We start from the raw sequence: 18363 nt of genomic DNA, 5'->3' as shown, positions 1-18363 counted from the left end.
CCAGAAAATAAGTGTTGGTGAGGAGGTGGTGAAATTGGAATTCTTGTGCACTGTTGGTGGGAATATAGAATGATGCATTTGCAATGGAAAACAGTATGTGGTTCCTCAAAAAATATTTCAACAGAACTGCCATATGATCCATCAATCCCATATCTGTGATTATACCCAAAAGAAACAAAAGCAGAGTCTTGAAGAGTTATCTGTACATTCATGTTCATGGCAGCATTATTCACAATAGCCAAAGGTAAAAGCAACTCAAGTGTCCATCAATGGATGAATGCATAAACAAAATGTGGTATATACATACAGTGGACTATTATGCAACCTTTAAAAAGGAAGGAGGACTTCCCTGGTGGCGCAGTGGTGAAGAATCCAACTGCCAATGCAGGGGAGACGGGTTCGATCCCTGGTCCGGGAAGATCCCACATGCCGCGGAGCAACTAAGCCCGTGCACCACAACTACTGAGCCTGCACTCTAGAGCCTGCGAGCCACAACTACTGAGCCCGCCCGCTGCAACTACTGAAGCCCGCGTGCCTAGAGCCCGTGCTCCGCAACAAGAGAAGCCACCACAATGAGAAGCCCACGCACCGCAATGAAGAGTAGCCCCCGCTCGCCACAACTAGAGAAAACCCGCGCACAGCAACGAAAACCCAATGCAGCCAAAAATAAATAAATAAAAATAAATAAAAAGAGTACGTTCAATTCTTTTTTTTTTTTTTTTTTCTTTAAACATCTTTATTGAAGTATAATTGCCTTACAATAGTGTGTTAGCTTCTGCTTTATAACAAAGTGAATCAGTTATACATATACAATAGGTTCCCATTACTCTTCCCTCTTGCATCTCCCTCCCTCCCACCCTCCCCATCCCACCCCTCTAGGTGGTCACAAAGCACTGAGCTGATCTCCCTGTGCTATGCGGCTGCTTCCCACTAGCTATCTATTTTACATTTGGTAGTGTATATATGTCCATGACACTCTCTTACCCTGTCCCATCTCACCCCACCCCCTCCCCATATCCTCAAGTCCATTCTCTAGTAGGTCTGTGTCTTTATTCCCGTCTTGCCACTAGGTTCTTCATGGCCTTTTTTTTTTTTTCCTTAGATTCCGTATATATGTGTTAGCATACTGTATTTGTTTTTCTCTTTCTGACTTACTTCACTCTGTATGACAGACTCTAACTCCATCCACCTCATTACAAATACCTCCATTTCATTTCTTTTTATGGCTGAGTAATATTCCATTGTATATATGTGCCACATCTTCTTTATCCATTCATCTGTCGATGGACATTTAGGTTGCTTCCAGGTCCTGGCTATTGTAAATAGAGCTGCAATGAACATTGTGGTACATGACACTTTTTGACCTATGGTTTTCTCAGGGTATATACCCAGTAGTGGGATTGCTGGGTCGTATGGTAGTTCTATTTGTAGTTTTTTAAGGAACCTCCATACTGTTCTCCATAGTGGCTGTATCAATTTACATTCCCACCAACAGTGTAAGAGTGTTCCCTTTCCTCCACACCCTCTCCAGCATTTATTGTTTCTAGATTTTTTGATGATGGCCATTCTGACCGGTGTGAGATGATATCTCATTGTAGTTTTGATTTGCATTTCTCTAATGATTAATGATGTTGAGCATTCTTTCATGTGTCTGTAGGCCATCTGTATTTCTTCTTTGGAGAAATGTCTATTTAGGTCTTCTGCCCATTTTTGGATTGGGTTGTTCGTTTTTTTGTTATTGAGCTGCATGAGCTGCTTGTAAATCTTGGAGATTAATCCTTTGTCAGTTGCTTCATTTGCAAATATTTTCTCCCATTCTGATGGTTGTCTTTTGGTCTTGTTTATGGTTTCCTTTGCTGTGCAAAAGCTTTTAAGTTTCATTAGGTCCCATTTGTTTATTTGTGTTCTTATTTCCATTTCTCTGGGAGCTGGGTCAAAAAGAATCTTGCTGTGATGTATGTCATAGAGTGTTCTGCCTATGTTTTCCTCTAAGAGTTTGATAGTGTCTGGCCTTACACTTAGGTCTTTAATCCATTTGGAGTTTATTTTTGTGCATGGTGTCAGGGAGTGTTCTAATTTCATACTTTTACATGTAGCTGTCCAATTTTCCCAGCACCACTTATTGAAGAGGCTGTCTTTTCTCCACTGTATATGCTTGCCTCCTTTATCAAAGATAAGGTGACCATATGTGTGTGTGTTTATCTCTGGGCTTTCTATCCTGTTCCATTGATCTATATTTCTGTTTTTGTGCCAGTACCAAACTGTCTTGATTACTGAAGCTTTGTAGTATAGTCTGAAGTCAGGGAGCCTGATTCCCCCAGCTCCATTTTTCGTTCTCAAGATTGCTTTGGCTATTCGGGGTCTTTTGTGTTTCCATACAAATTGTGAAATTTTTTGTTCTAGTTCTGTGAAAAATGCCAGTGGTAGTTTGATAGGGATTGCATTGAATCTGTAGATTGCTTTGGGTAGTAGAGTCATTTTCACAATGTTGATTCTTCCAATCCAGGAACATGGTATATCTCTCCATCTATTTGTATCATCTTTAATTTCTTTCATCAGTGTCTTATAATTTTCTGCATACAGGTCTTTTGTCTCCTTAGGTAGGTTTATTCCTAGATATCTTATTCTTTTTGTTGCAATGGTAAACGGGAGTGTTTTCTTAATTTCACTTTCAGATTTTTCGTCATTAGTGTATAGAAATGCAAGCGATTTCTGTGCATTAATTTTGTATCCTGCTACTTTACCAAATTCATTGATTAGCTCTAGGAGTTTTCTGGTAGCATCTTTAGGATTCTCTATGTATAGTATCATGTCATCTGCAAATAGTGACAGCTTTACTTCTTCTTTTCCGATTTGGATTCCTTTTATTTCTTTGTCTTCTCTGATTGCTGTGGCTAACACTTCCAAAACTATGTTGAATAATAGTGGTGAGAGTGGGCAACCTTGTCCTGTTCCTGATCTTAGTGGAAATGGTTTCAGTTTTTCACCATTGAGGACAATGTTAGCTGTGGGTTTGTCATATATGGCCTTTATTATGTTGAGGAAAGTTCCCTCTATGCCTACTTTCTGCAGGGCTTTTATCATAAATGGGTGTTGAATTTTGTCGAAAGCTTTCTCTGCATCTATTGAGATGATCATATGGTTTTTCTCCTTCAATTTGTTAATATGGTGTATCACATTGATTGATTTGCGTATATTGAAGAATCCTTGCATTCCTGGGATAAACCCCACTTGGTCATGGTGTATGATCCTTTTAATGTGCTGTTGGATTCTGTTTGCGAGTATTTTGTTGAGGATTTTTGCATCTATGTTCATCAGTGATATTGGCCTGTAGTTTTCTTTCTTTGTGACATCTTTGTCTGGTTTTGGTATCAGGGTGATGGTGGCCTCGTAGAATGAGTTTGGGAGTGTTCCTCCCTCTGCAATATTTTGGAAGAGTTTGAGAAGGATAGGTGTTAGCTCTTCTCTAAATGTTTGATAGAATTCACCTGTGAAGCCATCTGGTCCTGGGCTTTTGTTTGTTGGAAGGTTTTTAATCACAGTTTCAATTTCAGTGCTTGTGATTGGTCTGTTCATATTTTCTATTTCTTCCTGGTTCAGTCTCGGCAGTTTGTGCATTTCTAAGAATCTGTCCATTTCTTCCAGGTTGTCCATTTTATTGGCATAGAGTTGCTTGTAGTAATCTCTCATGATCTTTTGTATTTCTGCAGTGTCAGTGGTTATTTCTCCTTTTTCATTTCTAATTCTATTGATCTGAGTCTTCTCCCGATAAATAAAAAGAGTACGTTCAATTCTTAAAAAAAAAAAAAAAGGAAGGAAAGTCTGACATGTGCTACAACATGAATGAAGCTTGAGTGAAATAAGCCAGTCACAAAAAGACAAACACTGCATGATTCCACTTACATAAGGTATCTAGAGCAATCAAACTATAAAGAATCATGGTTGCTAGAGGCTAGGGGAGGGGGAAATGGAAACTGTTGTTTAAAGGGTGTAAAACTTCAGTTCTGCACGATGAAAAAGTTTTGGAGATGGTTGCACAATCATGTGAATATACTTAATACTGAACTGTGCATTTAAAAGTGGTTAAGATGGCTAAAAACAACAACAATTTACAGGAAGCTGTAGCAGACACATTGGGATCCTGCCCGTTATTTCTCAGTAATTACCATTTCAGCCCATGCTGGCATGATTCCAGATAGATTTGAGTATACCAGTTCATGACAATTTTATCAATCTGGGACATGGTAATGATCAATATTAGTACTGCACATTCATATAAACATTTTTCTCCAAGAGAATGGGCTATCTGACACCTAAAAAGTTGCACTGTATTTGGAAATAAGGCCTAATTATGATAAAATAGGCATCAAGGAATTAAAGGCCAGTGAGTTGAAGAACTTAGCAGTTCTTATTCTTAATTCATACCTTCTTCTAAGAAGATATAAAGCAAACAAGGGGCTGATGTTTGAAGGCAAAAAATTTCAGGCTCTATGAATAAAATTAAACGCTCCCAACTTATGAAAAATTGACATAGAAGGTAAAAACAATTTTATAAAGATTTCAGGCTTTTGAATCCATGAATACTCTTTTCTTGAAAAGTACTGTTTCTGTTTTACAAAAGTAAAGACACTTTTAGAGAAAAGAAACGAGGGTACTGATACCAGCACATTTCATGAAAATTCCTGATGTAGAGGCAAATCATTCCTGCCCCAAATCAGTGATAACATAGAGGATGAATATTTGGCTTTGTCATTCAGATTTTAAACTCTGAGGTTTTGTTTTTGTTTGTTAATGCAGAAAGAAGAAGTCACTTTTTAACTTCAGGTCTCCTCAGTTTATATACAAAAACAGTACTGGAGACAGCTACAGAAAAAAATGACTTGAATCATATTACTCATCATTCAGCTAAAAATAAGAAGCCACACTTAAGTACCCTGGCATTTACAGGGGTAAGAAACAAAATTTCCATTGTCACTGTTGTTAGCAAAGAGAATATATTTCTTCATCTTCTATAAGGAAACCACCCAAAAAAATTACCATTGAGTACAAAGGGGTAGCAACTGGGTCTAATTCAATTCTGCCAAGAGGCCCAGAAGTAATCAATAAACACTTATTAACTAATACAGCATCTTGCTTCCATGAGTAAAATGGCAAGTGTACACATGCTGAAATTAAACAATCCTTAATATAGGTGAAAAAGTAAGAGAATAAGGAAAAAGCTGAGGAACTGGTTTACATCAAATTTCCTAGGAAGCAGTTTAGCTTTCTACTTTCTATAACTTGTGGGGACCACCTAGGTGTGGAGGGGAAAACATCAAGGCCACTCTGTCACAGTCTTATATTCCTATTCCTTCCATTCGTTTAGCTTTTTTTTTTTTCATGGGGTCTTAACCACTGGACCACCAGGGAAGTCCCAGTAATGCTGTTCTTTTTTTTTTTTTTTTTGTTTTTATTTATTTATTTCTTTATGGCTGTGTTGGGTCTTCGTTTCTGTGCCAGGGCTTTCTCTAGTTGTGGCAAGCGGGGGGCACTCTTCATCGCGGTGCGCGGGCCTCTCACTATCGCGGCCTCTCTTGTTGCGGAGCACAGGTTCCAGACGCACAGGCTCAGCAATTGTGGCTCACGGGCCCAGCTGCTCTGCGGCATGTGGGATCTTCCCAGACCAGGGCTCGAACCCATGTCCCCTGCATTGGCAGGCAGATTCTCAACAACTGCGCCACCAGGGAAGCCCGATTCGTTTAGCTTTAAATGCTTATGAGATAGCCTTGGATATCCCAAACCACCTCCGATAAACCTGTAGAAAATCATTAGCTGGGGGGCCTTCAAGATGGCGGAGGAGTTGAGACATGGAGATCACCTTCCTCCCCACAAATACATCAAAAATACATCTACGTGTGGAACAACTCCTACAGAACACCTACTGAACGCTGGCAGAAGACCTCAGACTTCCCAAAAGGCAAGAAACTCCCCCACGTACCTGGGTAGGGCAAAAGAAAAAAGAAAAAACAGAGACAAAAGAATAGGAATGGGACCTGCACCTCTGAGAGGGAGCTGTGAAGGAGGAAAAGTTGCCACACACTAGGAAGCCCCTTCACTGGCAGAGATGGTGGATGGACGGCGGGGGGAAGCTTCGGAGCCACGGAGGAGAGCGCAGCAACAGGGCTGCAGAGGGCAAAGCAGAGAGATTCCCGCACAGAGGACCAGTGCTGGTGCCGACCAGCACTCACCAGCCTGAGAAGCTTGTCTGCTCAGCAGCCAGGGTGGGTGAGGGCTGGGAGCTGAGGCTCGGGCTTCGGAGGTCAGATCCCAGGGAGAGGACTGGGGTTGGCTGCGTGAACACAGCCTGAAGGGGCTAGTGCACCACAGCTAGCCGAGAGAGAGTCCAGGAAAATGTCTGGACCTGCCTAAGAGGCAAGAGACCATTGTTTCAGGGTGCGCGAGGAGAGGGGATTCAGACCGCTGCCTAAACGAGCTCCAGAGATGGGCGCAAGCTGGAGCTATCAGCGTGGACACCAGGGACGGGCATGAACTGCTAAGACTAGTGCTGCAGCCATGGAGAAGCCTGTGTGCAAGCACAGGTCACTATCCACACCGCCCCTCCCGGGAGCCTGTGCAGCCCGCCACTGCCAGGGTCCCGTGATCCAGGGACAGCTTCCCTGGGAGAACACATAGCGTGCCTCAGGCAGTTGCAACGTCACGCCGGCCTCTGTCGCCACAGGCTCGCCCCGCGTTGCGAACCCATCCCTCCCTCCAGCCTGAGGGAACCAGATCCCCCTAATCAGCCGCTCCTTTAACCCCCTCCTGTGGGGGAGAAAAACAGAAACCAGAGGGCAACCTACATGCAGAGGCGGAGCCAAATCCAAAGCTGAACCGCAGAAGCTGTGCAAAGAAGAGGAAGGGAAATTTCTCCCAGCAGCCTCAGGAACAGTGGATTAAATCTCCACAGTCAACTTGACGTACCCTGCATCTGTGGAATACCTGAATAAACAACAAATCATCCCAAAATTGAGGTGGCAGACTTCGGGAGAAACTGTAGACTTGTGGTTTGCTGTATGCGACTGACTACTTTCTGATTTTTATGTTCATCTTACTATAGTTTTTAGTGCTTGTTATCATTGGTGGATTTGTTTATTGGTTTGGTTCCTCAATTTTTATATTACTTTTATATTTTAATAATATTTAAAATTTTTTTTATTTTAATAATTTTATTTTATTATTTTTTTCCTTCTTTTTTTTCTCCCTTTTCTTCTGACCATGTGACTGACGGGTCTTGATGCTCTGGCCGGCTGTCAGGCCTGAGCTTTTGAGGTGCGAGAACTGAGTTCAGGACACTGGACCACCAGAGACCTCCCGGCCCCACGTAACATCAGTCGACAACAGCTCTCTCAGAGATCTCTGTCTCAATGCTAAGACCCAGTTCCACTCAATGACCAGCAAGCTCCAGTGCTGGACACCCCATGCCAAACAACTAGCAAGACAGGAACACAACCCCACCAATTAGCAGAGAGGCTGCCTAAAACCATAATCACAAACGGACACCCCAAAACACACCACCGGATGTGGTCCTGCCCACCAGAAAGACAAGATCCAGCCTCATCCACCAGAACACAGGCACCAGCTCCCTCCACCAGGAACCCTACACAACCCACTGAACCAACCTTACTACTGGGAGCAAACACCAAAAACAACAGGAACTACGAACCTGCAGCCTGCGAAAAGGAAACCCCAAACACAGTAAGTGAAGCAAAATGAGAAGACAGAGAAATACACAGCAGATGAAGGAGCAAAGTAAAAACGCACCAGACCAAACAAATGAAGAGGAAATAAGCAGTCAACCTGAAAAAGGATTCAGAGTAAGGATAGTAAAGATGATCCAAAATCTTGGAGATACAATGGAGAAAATAAAAGAAAGGTTTAACAAGGACCTAGAAGGACTAAAGAGCAAACAAACAATGATGAACAACACAATAAATGAAATTAAAAATTCTCTAGAAGGAATCAATAGCAGAAAAACTGAGGCAGAGGAATGGACAAGTGACCTGGAAGATAAAATAGTGGAAATACCTACCTCAGAGCAGAATAAAGAAAAAAGAATGAAAAGAATTGAGGACAGTCTCAGAGACCTCTGGGACAACATTAAACGCACCAACATTCGAATTATAGGGGTCCCAGAATAAGAAGAGAAAAACAAAGGGACTGAGAATATATTTGAAGAGGTCATAGTTGAAAACTTCTGTAATATAGGAAAGGAAATAGTCAAGTCCAGGAAGCATACAGAGTCTCATACAGAATAAATCCAAGGAGAAACACTCCAAGACATGTATTAATCAAACTTTCAAAAATTAAATACAAAGAAAAAATATTAAAAGGAGCAAGGGAAAAACAACAAATAACATACAAGGGAATCCCCATAAGGTTAAAAGCTAATCTTTCAGCAGAAACTCTGCAAACCAGAAGGGTGTGGCAGGACATATTTAAAGTGATGAAACGGAGAAACCTACAACCAAGATTACTCTACCCAGCAAGGGGCTCATTCACTTTCGAGGGAGAAATTAAAATCTTTACAGACAAGCGAAAGCTAAGAGAGTTCAGCACCACCAAACCAGCTTTATAACAAATGCTAAAGGAACTTCTCTAGGCAGAAAACACAAGAGAAGGAAGAGAGCTACAATAACAAACCCAAAACAATTAAGAAAATGGTAAGAGGAACATACATATCAATAAGTACCTTAAACGTAAATGGATTAAATGCTCCAACCAAAAGACATAGACTGGCTGAATGGATACAAAAACAAGACCTGTGTATATGCTGTCTACAAGAGACCCACTTCAGACCTAGGGACACATACAGACTGAAAGTGAGGGGATAGAAAAAGATATTCCATGCAAATGGAAATCAAAAGAAAGCTGGAGTAGCAATTCTTCTATCAGACAAAATAGACTTTAAAACAAAGACTATTACAAGAGACAAAGAAGGACACTACATAATTATCAAGGAATCAATCCAAGAAGAAGATATAACAATTGTAAACATTTATGCACCCAACATAGTAGCACCTCAATATATAAGGGAAATTCTAACAGCCATAAAAGGGGAAATCAACAGTAACACAATAATAGTATGGGACGTTAACACCCCACATTCACCAATGGACAGATCATCCAAAATGAAAATAAATAAGGAAACATAAGCTTTAAATGATACATTAAACAAGATGGATGTAATTTTTTTTCAACCTTGAAACTTTGTTTCCAATTATCATTTACTTCCAATGCACTGACCCATTTTTTTTTTAACATCTTTTTTGGAGTATAATTGCTTTACAATGGTGTGTTAGTTTCTGCTTTATAACAAAGTGAATCAGTTATACATATACATATGTTCCCATATCTCTTCCCTCTTGCGTCTCCCTCCCTCCCACCCTCCCTATCCCACCCCTCTAGGTGGTCACAAAGCACCGAGCTGATCTCCCTGTGCTATGTGGCTGCTTCCCACTAGCTATCTATTTTACGTTTGGTAGTGTATATATGTCCATGCCACTCTCTCACTTTGTCACACCTTACCCTTCCCCCTCCCCATATCCTCAAGTCCATTCTCTAGTAGGTCTGTGTCTTTATTCCCATCTTGCCCCCAGGTTCTTCATGACCTTTTTTTTTTTCTTAGATTCCATATATATGTTTTAGCATACAGTATTTGTTTTTCTCTTTCTGACTTACTTCACTCTGTATGACAGACTCTAGGAAGATGGACATAACTGATATTTATAGGACATTCCATCCAAAAACAACAGAATACACTTTCTTCTCAAGTGCTCATGGAACATTCTCCAGGATAGATCATATCTTGGGTCACAAATCAAGCCTTGGTAAATTTAAGAAAATCGAAATCTTATCAACTATCTTTTATGACCACAACGCTGTGAGACTAGATATCAATCACAGGAAAAAACCTGTAAAAAATACAAACACATGGAGGCAAAACAATACGCTACTTAATAACCAAGAGATCACTGAGGAAATCAAAAAATACCTAGAAACAAATGACAGTGAAAACATGATGACCCAAAACCTATGGGATGCAGCAAAAGCAATTCTAAGAGGGAAGTTTATAGCAATACAATCTTACTTTAAGAAACAAGAAACATCTGAAATAAACAACCTAACCTTAAACCTAAAGCAATTAGAGAAAGAAGAACAAAAAACCCCCAAAATTAGCAGACGGAAAGAAATCATAAAGATCAGATCAGAAATAAATGAAAAAGAAAGGAAGGAAATGATAGCAAAGATCAATAAAACTAAAAGCTGGTTCTTTGAGAAGATAAACAAAACTGATAAACCATTAGCCAGACTCATCAAGAAAAAAAGGGGGAAGACTCAAATCAATAGCACTAGAAATGAAAAAGGAGAAGTAATAACTGACACTGCAGAAATACAAAGGATCATGAGAGATTACCACAAGCAACTCTATGCCAATAAAATGGACAACCTGGAAGAAATGGACAGATTCTTAGAATAGCACAACCTTCTGAGACTGAACCAGGAAGAAATAGAAAATATAAACAGACCAATCACAAGCACTGAAACTAAGACTGTGATTAAAAATCTTCCAACAAACAAAAGCCCAGGACCAGATGGCTTCACAGGCGAATTCTACGAAACATTTAGAGATGAGCTAACACTTATCCTTTGCAAGCTCTTCCAAAATATAGCAGAGGGAGGAACACTCCCAAACTCATTCTACAAAGCCACGATCACCCTGATACCAAAACAAGACAAAGATGTCACAGAAAAAGAAAACTACAGACCAATATCACTGATGAATATAGATGCAAAAATCCTCAACAAAATACAGGCAAACAGAATCCAACAGCACATTAAAAGGATCATACACCGTGATGAAGTGGGGTTTATCCCAGGAATGCAAGGATTCTTCAATATATGCAAATCAATCAATGTGATACACCATATTAACAAACTGAAGGATAAAAAGCATATAATCATCTCAATATATGCAGAAAAGTTTTGACGAAATTCAACACCGATTTATGACTAAAACCTTCCAGAACGTAGGCATAAAGGGAACTTACCTCAACATAATAAAGGCCATATATGACAAACCCACAGCCAACATTGTCCTCAATGGTGAAAAACTGAAACCATTTCCACTAAGATCAGGAACAAGAAAAGGTTGCCCACTCTCACCACTGTTATTCAACATTGTTTTGGAAGTTTTAGCCACAGCAATCAGAGAAGGAAAAGAAATAAACGGAATCCAAATCGGAAAAGAAGAAGTAAAGCTGTCACTGTTTGCAGATGACATGATACTATACATACAGAATCCTAAATATGCTACCAGAAAACTACTAGAGCTAATCAATGAATTTGGTAAAGTAGCAGGATAGAAAGTTAATACACAGAAATCTCTTGCATTCCTATACAATGATGAAAAATCTGAAAGTGAAATTAAGAATACATTCTCATTTACCATTGCAACAAAAAGAATAAAATACCTAGGAATAAACCTAACTAAGGAGACAAAAGACCCGTATGCAGAAAATTATAAGACACTGATGAAACAAATTAAGGATGATACAAAGAGATGGAGAGATATACCATGTTCTTGGATTGGAAGAAACAACATTGTGAAAATGACTATACTACCCAAAGCAATCTACAGATTCAATGCAATCCCTATCAAACTACCAATGGCATTTTTCACAGAACTAGAACAAAAAATTTCACAATTTGTATGGAAACACAAAAGACCCCGAATAGCCAAAGCAATCTTCAGAAAGAAAAACAGAGCTGGAGGAACCAGGCTCCCTGACTTCAGACTATACTACAAAGCTACAGTAATCAAGACAGTATGGTACTGGCACAAAAACAGAAATATAGATCAATGGAACAAGATAGAAAGCCCAGAGATAAACCCACGCACATATGGTCACCTTATCTTTGATAAAGGAGGCAAGAATATACATTGGAGAAAAGACAGCCTCTTCAGTAAGTGGTGCTGGGAAAACTGGACAGCTACGTGTAAAAGAATGAAATTAGAACACTCCCTAACACCATACACAAAAATAAACTCAAAATGGATTAAAGACCTAAATGTAAGGCCAGACACTATCAAACTCTTAGAGGAAAACATAGGCAGAACACTCTATGACATAAATCACAGCAAGATCCTTTCTGACCCAGCTCCTAGAGGAATGGAAATAAAAACAAAAATAAACAAATGGGACCTAATGAAACTTAAAAGCTTTTGCATAGCAAAGGAAACCATAAACAAGATGAAAAGACAACCCTCAGAATGGGAGAAAATATTTGCAAATGAAGCAACTGACAATGCATTAATCTCCAAAATTTATAAGCAGCTGATGCAGCTCAATATCAAAAAAACAAACAACCCAATCCAAATATGGGCAGAAGACCTAAACAGATATTTCTCCAAAGAAGGTATACAGATTGCCAACAAACACATGAAAGGATGCTCAACATCATTAATCATTAGAGAAATGCAAATCAAAACTACAATGCGATATCATCTCACACCGGTCAGAATGGCCATCATCAAAAAAATCTACAAACAATAAATGCTGGAAAGGGTGTGGAGGAAAGGGAACACTCTTGCACTCTTGGTGGGAATGTAAACTGATACAACCACTTTGGAGAACAGTATGGAGGTTCCTTTAAAAACTAGAAATAGAACTACCATACGACCCAGCAATCCCACTACTGGCCATATACCCTGAGAAAACCATAATTCAAAAAGAGTCATGTACCACAATGTTCATTGCAGCTCTATTTACAATAGCCCAGACATGAAAGCAACCTAAGTGTCCAACGACAGATGAATGGATAAAGAAGATGTGGTACATATATACAGTGGAATATTACTCAGCCATAAAAAGAAACGAATTGAGTTATTTGTAGAGAGGTGGCTGGACCTAGAGTCTGTCATACAGAGTGAAGTAAGTCAGAAAGAGAAAAACAAATACCGTATGCTAACACATAGATATGGAATCTAAAAATCAAGGTCATGAAGAATCTAGGGGCAAGATGGGAATAAAGACGCAGACCTACTACAGAATGGACTTGAGGACACGGGTAGGGGGAAGGGTAAGTTGGGACAAAGTGAGAGAGTGGTAGTGTATATATGGACATATATACACTACCAAATGTAAAATAGATAGCTAGTGGGAAGCAGTAGCATACCACAGGGAGATCAGCTCGGTGCTTTTTGACCAGCTAGAAGGGTGGGATAGGGAGGGTGGGAGGGAGATGAAAGGGGGAGGAGATATGGGGATATATGTATATGTATAACTGATTCACTTTGTTATAAAGGAGAAATTAACACACCATTGTAAAGCAATTATACTCCAATAAAAATGTTAAAAAAAAAAAAAAAGAACATAAGCAGTCAAACCACCTTTCTTTAGTCTGGGTCCAAAAACAGTATCACATTATATCACAATAGCAAGGTTCCCAGAGGGATTCTTAGATTCAAGATCTAGGAGACAGAACTTACCTCCCTATCAAACAGGGGCAGAGGGCACAGGGCAAAAGTTGCTTTGGTTTTTCTGCTCCTGTGTTCCTACTAACTAGAAACTAACTGGACTCTTGTGGTTTGAAAGGGAAGACTTAGGCACTATGGACTCCATGAAAATGCCAATGTCAATCTATGCTCTTAGCGTGAAATCCAGAAGGCAATAGTTGGAAGACACCAACAAGGACCACGAATCCTCTTAGTCAAAGAACACTAATTGCCTAACAGAGGCCCCTCCAATGTGACATGTCTAAAAACTGCATCCATTAAAAAAAAAAAAATTCTTTTTCCCATGTTCCCTCTCCAGTGGCAGCAACACTAGGTAGCCAGTTACTGCAACAATTCAAACTTGGCTGTCATGGTACCCTCCTCCTTGTTCCTTATATGAGTGCCCTGGAGCTCTGACATGCTCATCTTTCATTCTTCATCACACTTGATCTTGACTTCCACTGCTGTCCCCCATCACTGCCCCCTGGGATTCCTTCAAGAGTCTCTCACCACTGCCTGGTCCCCTACCTACATCAGGCACGCTCCATCTCCTTCCCCACTGCTGTCCTATCATCTTTTGGAAATATGATCACATCACTTCCTTATTTTAAATCTCTCAGGGTAAAAAAAAATAACAATAATAAAAAATAAATAAAATCTCTCAGGGTGCCAAGTGGCTCTAGGTGTAAAGAACTGCTCATGTTTTAGCTAAGAATTTTCTTTTAGTCAAGGTGATACAGATACAGGTTTAAATTTTTAAATATTAGCAAAGGATAGATCATGAAATGTCGATTTTTCACTCATCTGACCTCCAAAGCTCCTACTATTAATAGTTTCTCAGGTATCACAAAACTTTTCTGTGATATACACACATATATTTGTAATTTTATATAAATGATTTTTATCCACTTTACGTTGCAGATTCTCTCATACGAACACATACAGACATACTTTATTCTTCTGCATAGTATTTAATTACAAGTATAAACCATAATTTATTTAATTAGCACCTCTCTGTTGACATTTATGGGTTTTTTTTTTTTTCAGTCCTGTACTCTCGGAAACAAAATTGCAGTGAAGGCAGAGTCAAGTTCAAATCAAGTTCTTTAGGATCTGGCTGCTGCCTACACCCTTTGCTTCATCTCCTCCACTTCCTCATACACAGTCGTCCTCTGGTCACATGTAGTTCCCCCAAACCCTGTGCTGCTAGGTTACATCTGCCTGTAATGTTCTCTCTGCCCCCCTCTGTCTGGCCAACTTTTACTCATCTTCTAAAAGTACTCAAATTTTATTCTAATTTTGATGTCCCTCCTTCCCCTTGTAAATTCCTTTGATTCTTGTGCTACACTATGCTCCATGCATTCTGGAAATAATCGTTACACCTACCACTGTCCCAGCACACCCAAGACATGAGATGGATGAAGGCAGGCATATAGGTAGGTGAAATAATAGATACTTGAAAAGAAGATGGGATGAGGCGTGTAAGAGCCTGAATGAAAATCATCACACTCTGTGGCACTGGCATGCTCACCACCCAATGAACAGAGCCCCTGCAGGACAGAGGGTGCTGAAGTGGGTGAGCAGGAGAAGGTGCCCCTGGGGGACCAACATCAACGCACGGCAGCCTGGGTTAAGTGAGCCATGAATATTGCAGATAGCACAGGAGGCCAACTGAATGAGAGAAGTGAGATCTGGCGCCATCAAGAATGATTTCGAGGGGTGGCAGGATTGAACCGAATCTTGAAGGAAGAATTAGACTGAGCGGAACCATTCGGGTAGGGAGAATGCCCTGAGCAAACACCTGGAGAACGATTAGGCTGGGGCAGCTGAGGTTTGCAGAGGAGAGAAGAAGACAGGAAGAAGGTTGAGCTCAGATTTTGATGACTGGTGGTGTAGGGCTGGCTCCTTCATGAATTAATTCAACAAATATTTATTGAATCTCTGGCTGTTCTGGGCACTGATGTCAGCAGTAAACAAAGTAAAAATCCCTGACCTCACAGAGCATCCATTCCAGGGGTGCTGAGGCTAATTCCCAGTGTAACCTTGAGCAAAGCTTCCCTACTGTATATCTGTCTCCTTACATGTAACACGTGGGCCTGGGGCATTTCTAAGATCGCTCTTCTCTTCAACATTCTAAGATTAATAGGCAGAGATTGGAAATTGGGTGGAGCCAGATGACAGTGAGCTAAGGAAACAGGACTCCTTCATTTGGGTGGCTGAAAGCCCTTGTTTTTTTGTGTGTATGGGGAACACCCTCAAGGTTTAGGAGATTTAGAGAGATTGGTCTGATAATCTGAAGGCAGAAAAGAGCAAATAGGAGGCTGGAAACAATTTAGGAGATAACTGATCCTTACAAGGTGATGAAGACTCAGACATACATCCTTAGATTCAAAATCATGGGGGAATAGCACAGCTTTGTTAAGTCATGAATAAGCCATTGCTTCCTAAAAATACCATCTCCTTTAAATAGCTGGCTATCAAGGCTTCATTGCCATGATGCTGACCAAGATCAGCAGAACCAGAGAGAGCTTTTCAGGCTAAAGACAACTTCGGATCTCCACATAAGACGGGGCTTAAGTGTACATGTGCTGTTCCACGGACTCCAAAGGAATGTCCTGCATGCCAGAGGAATAGCATACAGCTCGTACCAGCTGCAAAACTCTATAAGGGGTTTGGCTTGACAACGTGTAAATACACAGCTGGCTACACCGTGTAAGATGAATGAAGCCCAAGTAATGTGCGTTGTCTCCCTGGCATTCTGATAATAAGTGCAGCATGTGGAATTTGCTATCTTTAGCCCTCTTGCTAGAAAATTCTAGAGTGCTTATCACCCTGGTAGTTAATCGCTCAGCCATCTCTAGTTCCACCTTCCCACGGCTAAAAGAACTTTAGAAGTCACTCAAAGATAAATATTCCCTGCCAGAAAATGCCTTAAAATAGAATGTTGGAAGGATTTCCCTGGGGCAAGTAATAGGCACTTGCTTAAGTACTCCCACGCCGAGTCCCACCTCCTTCCTCCAAGAGCAGACTCTGGTCAGTCCCTCTGCTGACCCTGGGGCACCGGGAGCCCCTTTATATAAGGTTGGCAGGGAGAGAAGTCACCAGTTTAGAAACTGGAGCAGAAGTCAATGGCTTAATCTCAGCTCCGTTCTCCTTGACTTATCAGTTCCATTGTTTGCTTCCCAATTAGGCGAAAAACAAACAAGCAAACTGAAGAATGATGAAATCTAGGTGGCAGGACAGTCCAAGTCAAAGTCAAGTGGACTTTGCCAACAGAATAATGACAAAAAGCTTCTTCAAAAAAAAAAAAAAAGGCAAACCAGACCTTAGTGTCCAATCTGCCCCAGCACTGCTCGCACCAGCACAACCGTTCAATTCCATTCCTTTTAGACTGTAATAAGGAACGGCCACATGGCTAGTCATCGATAACCAAGTGTCATTTCCATCTTTATTTCAGAATATTACATAGCAACCTTTCAGACTTTTGAAAACCATAGTGTTTCGCAACATCACGGACGAACATTTCTCCAGTTTTATGTGACTGCCCAGCAGTAGCCAGACTGCTTGCACTCTTTTCTTTCCTGACCAGAAGATTATCAGAATCTGTTGTCTTTTACCGTCTCCATTTTTTTCCATATGTGGAAAGACTGATGTGGAGAGAGCGACACCCAGAAGGGCGAAGTAGTTTATCCACTGTCGTTTAGAAGGAAGAAAAGGGAACCTCTGTAGTAACACAGACACGATTTTCACTCGGATTAAGCATAGTATTAAAACATATTTTCAATCTACTTTCTGTCCTAAAACTAACTTCTGACAAGCCAAACAAATACCCTGAGTACAGCTAAGTTTACTCCATAAGGAAACACTAAGCCCCCTCTCCTCACCTGCTTCCCGTTTAAACAACTTGGGTTTCATTGGTTGTCATTGCAAACCAGCATATCACCAACCACGTCAGCCTCTGTCAAAGATGAAGAGACAGCCTCAAAATACTTACAGCCCAAGATGCTTGGGACTAAAAATTCTTTTAAAATTCTGCTATGTATGGCCTCTGACCCCTTGATAACATTTCTCCCAGGAAACAACACCTGTAAGTTTGAAGCAGTGTGAGGCTTACCATATACAAAACAGATAAATGACAAGGATTTGCTGTATAGCACAGGGAACTATATTCAATATTTTGTAATAACATGTAATGGAAAAGAATCGAAAAAAAAGAATATATATACACACACACACACACACATATATCCGAATCACTTTGCTGTACATCTGAAACTAACACAATATTGTAAACCAGCTATACTTCAATTAAAAAAAATAAACACCTTTTATTGAAAACAAGCAGTGTTTTTATTAGAAAAACAGGCAGTGGGGCACACCGCTGTTTCAGTTCTAATGTTGTGGTCCCTCCAAGAGTTCCCAGGATTTGTGGAACAAAGCAGTGAATAAAGGGGGAAGAAGCTAGGCTAACTGGCTCCTCTGGATCTGAACACTTTCAAGTAATGCCTACAGGCCTCTATGAATGCACATAATAATAACTACAATTTATTAAATACTTATTCTATGCCAAGCCTATGCTAAGGGCTATATGTATATTAATTCTTTAAATTGTCACCACAACCCCTTAAGTATTATTATCCATCACTTTTTACAGATAAAGGATCTGGGGTATCAGGAAATGTATGTGACATGCTCAAGATCACCCACATAGTAAGGGAATGAGACGGGATTGAACCTGGAGGAATCTACAATAGCTCTAGAGCTCAGGCATTTAACAGCTCTGCTACAAAGCCTTCCACAAGGAGAGTCCTGCCTCTTCACTGCGCAGG

General features: G+C 40.5%; 1 protein-coding gene across 1 annotated transcript in view; it reads right to left on the bottom strand.

The window, feature by feature from the left end:
• Positions 1-18363, bottom strand: part of RYR3 (ryanodine receptor 3) — a 552083-nt gene that overhangs the window by 458183 nt on the left and 75537 nt on the right. The window lies entirely within an intron of this gene.

The sequence above is a fragment of the Balaenoptera musculus genome, chromosome 2 (assembly GCF_009873245.2).
Source record: "Balaenoptera musculus isolate JJ_BM4_2016_0621 chromosome 2, mBalMus1.pri.v3, whole genome shotgun sequence".
Taxonomy (NCBI): Eukaryota; Metazoa; Chordata; class Mammalia; order Artiodactyla; family Balaenopteridae; genus Balaenoptera; species Balaenoptera musculus.
This window is presented reverse-complemented; position numbering and strand designations above follow the sequence as displayed.